The sequence below is a fragment of the Rhinopithecus bieti genome, unplaced genomic scaffold (genome assembly GCF_001698545.2).
Source record: "Rhinopithecus bieti isolate Rb0 unplaced genomic scaffold, ASM169854v2 scaffold_2453, whole genome shotgun sequence".
NCBI classification, from domain to species: domain Eukaryota; kingdom Metazoa; phylum Chordata; class Mammalia; order Primates; family Cercopithecidae; genus Rhinopithecus; species Rhinopithecus bieti.
The window spans coordinates 2949398-2957155 of record NW_016804447.1 but is presented as its reverse complement, the minus strand read 5'-3'; positions in this window follow the sequence as shown (position 1 = coordinate 2957155).

Genomic DNA, 7758 nt, shown 5'->3' with positions numbered 1-7758 from the left:
TTTTCCCCATTTTTAACTTTTCTCTACTTTCTCCATTTTATTCCCCTGAATTTAGCTTTCTTCTTTTTCAACAACCTGACTCTGAAAAAAATTAAATGGAAATATGGAAATCTTGCCCTTAAGGCAAAGAATACCTTCTCTCTCTCTCTCTTTATCCTTCTCTGTCTCTGACTCTGTCTCTCTCTGTCTCTGTCTCTCTCTCTCTCTCTCTCTCTCTGTGTTGGGGGGGTGGGGGGCAGGGGGTTGGAAACCTAAGTTGCAAATGTGAAAAATAATTCAAGGTTGTATATGACTGCTTGATTACAGGCTGATATAACAGGTAACAGGCCGATCCTCCTGTCGTAAAGATAATCTATTTTTGCCTATGTTAACAGGATGATATATAGAAACTGTTGGGAATAACCCGTACCTGATTTAATGCTGGCCAATTTTCCCTGGTAAAATATTCTATCAAAAACATTGATAAACTGGAGTGGCCTCAGAGGAGAATTACTTGTTTACGCAGATTGAGAGACTGTAAAAAATCCTATTGTATGTGACATAGAGAAGCTTGGAAGGTTTGAACTTGAAATGGAAATGTTTTGAATGCTTGAGCTGTGTAAGGAAGAGAATCTTTCACGGTGTCCCCACAGGGGAAATTTAGGACAAAGACACCAAGGTTGCAAGGAAAGCCTATTTCAGACTGATGTAGCACAAACTTTGTAGCACTGAAACTTGCTTGAACACAAGGAGCAGACTGCTTTTTGAGAAAGTTATCTTATGGGAAAATTCACTGTCAATAAAGTTTTTCAAGGAGAGGTGTTGGGTCTTCCTATGGAAGGCATTATAGTAGGGACTGCAGTATGCAGCTGCAGACTGAACTCCATCAGTGTTTCTTTTTCTTTCTTTATTTTATTTTATTTTATTTTATTTTATTTTATTTTATTTTTTTGAGATGGAGTTTTACTCTTGTTGCCCAGGCTGGAGTGCAATGGTGCAATCTTGGCTCGCTGCAACCTCTGCCTCCCAGGTTCAAGCGATTCCCCTGCCACAGCCTCCCAAGTAGCTGGGATCACAGGCAGGAGCCATCACACCTGGCTAATTTTGTATTTTTAGTAGAGACAGAATTTCGTCTTGTTGGCCAGGCTGTTCTCGAGCTCCTGACCCCAGGTGATCTACCCATCTCGGCCTCCCAAAGTGCTGGGATTACAGGCGTGAATCACCGTGCCTGGCCTCCATCAGTATTTCTTAAACTTTAATTTGGAGACCAATGCCACTGTACACACAAAATGGAAAATAGAAAGGCAATGGGTTTAATTTTATATAAAGATAAACATTTTTTAAAAAAAGGATATTATTTGTTCTAAGATAATATTCTTTTTTAAAAAATATATAGTCTTCTGTGCAGTGGTTAAAACTGTGATAGAAAATTGCCCTAGGTCAAACCCTAGACAAATGTCTTAGCACTTGTGCAGTCTTGGGTAGTTCCACATCTTTCTGGACTTCAGTCTTTTCAACTGTAAAATGGGGAGACTATCATTAATCATACAAACTGTACTAAAGATGGAAAAATATGATGTCCAGAAGTTGCTCTGCTGGCTGCTTGATTCACACTCATTAGATGCCTGCCTCCCCTCTAAAAATATTTACTTTCAAGAAACGGTGGTGTTGGTAGAAATAAATTTACATAGTTTATTTTACTCATGTAGCTATTATCTGGATTATACATTTACATGATCCGAGAAGCAAACAGTCCCAAAAATTTCCAGTAGGTACCACCAATTCCTCTTCTCTGACGGCATCAATTATTATTGTGTTTCTTTCATATACTTTCAGATATATTTTACACTGATGTAAGCAAATACATATAGGTGTATATATTCTGCTACTCCTCTTTTTTTTTGCTCAACAGGTTGCATATAATATTTGCTGTTCTACAACTTTTAAAAATAATATATCTTACATTTCATTTATTATAGTACATAAAAAAGCTCATCATTGTGTTTATGTATTCTATTGCAGTCTATGTATTGTGTTCTATTGATTTCAAGTGATGCTACCTTGTTAACTAGTCCCCTAGGTATTTAGTTTGCTTTCAATATTTTGCTACAAAAATCAACATGCAGTAAACAACCTTGTTCGTTTCATACATCTGTAACATCTGTAGAAAAAACTTCTGGAAGAAGAATTTCTGGACAAACAAAAATTTATGTTTGTAGTTATGATTTTGCCACATCACCCTCTATCGATGTTATACCAGTTAAAAGTTCTAGTAGCAATATATCCACATTCTTGTTACTCCTATCCTTCATCAGTATGTTATCATACAGGTTGATGTTAGCCTAAATGGAAGGTGAAAAATGATATCTCATTGTCTGCTTAGTTTATACTTCCCTTGTAAGTAATATCAAGTGAGTTTTTTCATGTCTGTATGTGGTAAGCAGGATTCTAAAGGTGTCCCCCTAAGATTCTCATGCCTGTTGTAAAGAAAATAAAATCAAACATGACTTCACATACTGTTGTGAAATGACTTTGCAGATGTATTTAAAGTTACTAATCAGCTGACATTAAAATAGGGAGATTATCCTGAAACATCTAATCACAAAGTCCTTAAAAGCCGAACAGAAAATGGAAGAGTCAGTCAGAGATACGCAGTAAAAGAGGAATGCAAGAGAGAGGAGGCAGAAGGAGAGGTCAGTGAGATGTGAAGCATGAGAAGGACTCGATTGGTCATTGCTGGCTTCAAAGACAGAGAAAGGGTCTATGCGCCAAGGAATACAGGAGCTTGTTGAAACTAAAAATAACCCTTTGCTCACAGCAAGGGAGGAAATGGGGACTTTAGTCTACTTGGAACAGAATTCTTACAACCCGTTAATAAACATATTTAGAAAGAGTAAATAAAAAGGGTAAATTTCAATGTTTATCAATTTTAACTCAATCAAGAAAAAAAGGAAAACAGTAAAATGGTATAAAATAAAAAGGGTAAATTTCAATGTTTATAAATTTTACCTCAATCAAGAAAAAAAGGGAAAACAGTAAAATGCATTTTTTTAGGTTAGGAAGTGATAAAACATATTTTCAACACTCAGGAAAGAAATATGAGACATGAATTTTTATATTCTTCAAGTATAAGGCCATTGACAACCAATCAAAGGAAGTGTTGAACAGGGGAGCCCCCGGGGCATATCATTCCCATGAGTATTTGCTCAGGAATGTAGTAGAGAATAAACTTCTGCCACGACAAAATGACTGGAAAAAACTTCATTTATAAGGTCTGTGAGGTGTGAACTGAAAATATTTAACTGTAGAACTAAGACAAAAAGAGAAAGATAAACCTTGGCAGAATAGTGTATAAATATAATATGCTTTAAGAGTTAAAGGTGTATTTAGTGCATTCTTGCATTGCTATAAATACTTAAGACTAGGTAATTTATGAAGAAAAGAGCTTTAATTGTCTCACAGTTCTGCAGGCTGTACAGGAAGCACAGCGCCAGTGTCTGCTTGGTTTCTGGGGAGGCCTCAAGGAACTTTTACTCATGGTGGAAGGCAAAGTGGGAGCTGGCACGTCACAGGGAGAGAGCAGCAATGAGAGAGAGTTGAGGGGAAGGAAGGTGTCACATACTTTTGAAAAACCAGATCTCATGAGAACTCACTCACTGTCATAAGACAGGACCTGGGGGATGGTGCTAAACTATTCGTGAGAAACCTGCCCCCATGATTTAATCACCTCCCACCAGACCCCACCTCCAACACTGGGGATTACAATTCAACGTGAGATTTAGAGGGGACACGTAACTCAACTATATCAAAAGGCATTATGAAACTAACAAAAACATGAAATGAGGAGAACTAATGGAAAGTCAAATTAGCTCTCTGATATTTTCATAGATTTTAATAGGGAGTATAAGGGTATTAGCTCAAAATCACAAATGCAGCAGTTTAGTATACTTAGGAATAAAAACACTACAATTAAAATTATATCTGGTTAAAACTGGAAGATGAGAAAGAGGAAAGAAGAAAATAAATAGATATTGCCTAATTTCAATATTGCTTATAGTAAAAACTAAGCTTCCAAAGAAAGAGGTGACTTAAGGGTGTTATATATAGTTATTAATATAAATGTAACAACTAGAGAAAAAAGATATACTTTCTAAATATCAGAAGAAATACTAAAACCACAGAGAACTCAAACCACAATATGAAAGACATTGAAAAGATAATGTGAAACAGTGTCGTAGAACTAAGACTAAACCAGTCACTCCTATCAATGTGAGCTTATTGAACATGTTAAAAGAAAAAAAAATTCAACCGGACGCAGTGGCTCACACCTGTAATTCCAGCACTTTGGGAGGCCAAGGAGGGCAGATCACGAGGTCAGGAGATCGAGACCATCCTGGCTAACACGGTGAAACCCCGTCTCTACTAAAATACAAAAAGTTAGCCGGGCGAGGTGGCGGGCGCCTGTAGTCCCAGCTACTCCGGAGGCTGAGGCAGGAGAATGGCGTGAACCCCGAAGGTAGAGCTTGCAGTGAGCCGAGATGGTGCCACTGCACTCCAGCCTGGGGGACAGAGCGAGACTCCATCTAAAAAAAAGAAAAAAAAGAAAAGAAAAAAAAATTCAGTTTAGCTAACAAAACAAAATGCAGCTCAAGGCTATATGAAAAGATATACTTAAAACAAATAATTTAGATAGTTAAAATGAAAAGGATTGGCAAAGAATTAACAGGCAAAGTCACATAAAAGATACATCAGCCATAATGTTAATAACAGACAAATGAAATTCAGGCCAAAACAAACAAACAAAAAACCCTATTTTCCTTTCATTGTTATGCCAATTCAACAAGGAGAATGAAGTTTTCTCTTATTTCAGAAATTTAACTGTTATCTGGGGGGAATTCAAACCTATACAAAGAAAGAAAGAATGACTAAATAAATCCTCTTCAAGCCATCTCTCAGCTTCAACAATGATCAAAATTCTGCCATGTTGGTGCTGGGATAATTGGCAAGCCACATGTGGAAGAGTGAAAATGGATCCTCATGTCTCATCCTGTACAAAAATCAACTCAAGATGAATCAAAGACTTATATCTAAGACCTGAAACCATTAAAATTCTAGAAGATAAGATTAAAAAGTCCCTTCTAGACATTGGCTTAGGCAAAGACTTGGTGATCAAGAAACTAAAACAAATGCAACAAAACAAAGATTAATAGATGGGACTTAATTAAATTAAAAAGCTTCTGCACAGCAAAAGAAATTATCGGCAGAGTTAATAGATAACCCAGAGTGGGGGAAAACCTTTGCAATCTATATACATCTGACAAAGGACTAATATCCGAAATCTACAAGGAACGCAAACAAATCAGCAAGAACAAAACAAATGATCCTATCAAAAACTGGGCTAAGAACATGAACAGACAATTCTTAAAAGAAGATATACAGATGGCCAACAAACATGAAAAAATGATCAACATCACTAATTATCAGGGAAATGCAAATCAAAACCACAGTGAGATACCTCCTCACTCTTGCAAGAATGGCCATAATCAAAACATTCAAAAAGTAATAGATATTGGCATGAATATGGTGAAAATGGAACACTTCTACACTATTGGTGGGGATGTAAATTAGTACAACCACTATGGAAAACAGTGTGGAGAGTCCTTAAAGAATAAAAGTAGATCTACCATTTGATCCAACAATCCCACTACTGGGTGGCTACCCAGAGGAAAAGAAGTCATTATATGAAAGAGATACCTGCACACACATGTTTAGAGCAGCATGATTCACAACTGCAAAAATGTGGACCAGCTCAATCAATGAGTGGATAATGAAATGTGAAAGGGAGAAACATATATATACGTTTCTCTCCATGGAATACTACTGAGCCATATAAAAGAACAAAATAATGGCATTTGCAGCAACCTGGATGGAATTGGAGACCATTATTCTAAGTGAAGGAATTCAGGAATGGAAAACCAAATATCTTATGTTCTTGCTCATAAGTGGGAGCTAAGCTATGAGGATGCAAAGGCATAATAATGATACAATGGACTTTGGGGACGGGGGGAAAGGGTGGGAGGGGAGTGAGGAATAAGAGACTACACACTGGGTACAGGGTGTACTGCTCAGGTGGTGGGTGCACCAAAATCTCAGAAATTACCACTAAAAAACTTATCTATGTAACCAAACACCACCTGTTCCCCAAAAACCTATTAAAATTAAAATGAATAATTAAAAAATAAAATAAAACAAAAACAAAATTTTGCCATTTTTTGCTTTATCTGTGCTTCCACCCACTCTGTAACTCTCATTTGATTATTCATTGGTATTGGTTGTCTTTTTATGTTTAGTTAAATGTACAGATGTTTAAATTCACTAATGTTAACTGCATAATTTTGACAAATGTATACACTTCTTAACCCAAATCCCATCAAGATAAAATATATTTCTATCACTCCAGAAAGTTATCTTATGCCCCTTTTCAATTAGTCTCCCTACAAAAGACAACAACTATTCCAATTTTGTTTGTTTGTTTGAGACAGGGCCTTGCTTTGTTGCCCAAGCTAAACTGCAGTAGTGCGATCACGGCTCACTGCAGCCTCAACCTCCTAGGCTCAAGCAATCCTCCCACCTCAGCCTTCTGAGTAGCTGGGACCACAGATGTGTGTCACCACACCTGCCTAATTTTTTGATGCGTTTTTTGTTGTCGTTGTTGTTGTTGTTGTTGTTGTAGAGAAGGGGTCTTACTATGTTGCACAGGCTGGCCTCAAACTCCTGAACTCAAGCACTCCTCTTGCCTCGATCTCCCAAAGTGCTGGGATTACAGTCATATGTTACCGTTCCTAGCCCGAATTTTTAAAAAATACAGTCATGTTTGCCTGTTCTAGAACTTCACATAAATGGAATCAAATGGTATGTAATATTTTGAATCCAGCTTCTTTCACCCAGCCTAGTGTCTCTGATATGCATTTAGATATTGGGCACGTCAGTAATTTGTTCCTTTTGATAGCTTAGTATCATTCCACACTATATTCTTTGTATATCTTTTCTTCTGTGAATTATTAATGAAGCTAGTATAAATATTCTTCCATACAAGCTTATTATAGTGAGTGTTTTTTAATTTTACTGAATAAATACCAAGAATTAGAATTTCTGTGCCTAAGGTACATATAATGTTTATTCTTGTAAAGGACTACTAAACCTTTTCCTAAAGTGGTTGGATCATTTTAGATCCTCACCAGCAATGAGTAAGTGTGGATACTCCATGTCCTCCCAATATTTGGAGTTGTCAGTCTTTTAATTTTAGCCATTTTAGTATCTGGGTAGTGGTATTTGATTGAAGTCTTAATTTATATTTTCTTTTCTTTTTTTTTTTTTTTTTGAGACGGAGTCTCGCTCTGTTGCCCAGGTTGGAGTGCAGTGGTACAATCTCGGCTCACTGCAAGCTCCGCCTCCCAAGTTCACGCCATTCTCCTGCCTCAGCCTCCCGAGTAGTTGGGACTACAGGTGCCCGCCACCTCGCCCGGCTAGTTTTGTATTTTAGTAGAGACGGGGTTTCACTGTGTTAGCCAGGATGGTCTCGATCTCCTGACCTCGTGATCCGCCCGTCTCGGCCTCCCAAAGTGCTGGGATTACAGGCTTGAGCCACCGCGCCCGGCCTATATTTTCTTAATAACTAATAAGTCTGAGCACCTATTCATATGCTAGATTAAAGTTTTTTTACATATTTGTTCTGTGTACAACTACATTTTTCTTCAGTGCTTTAATTATATATATTAT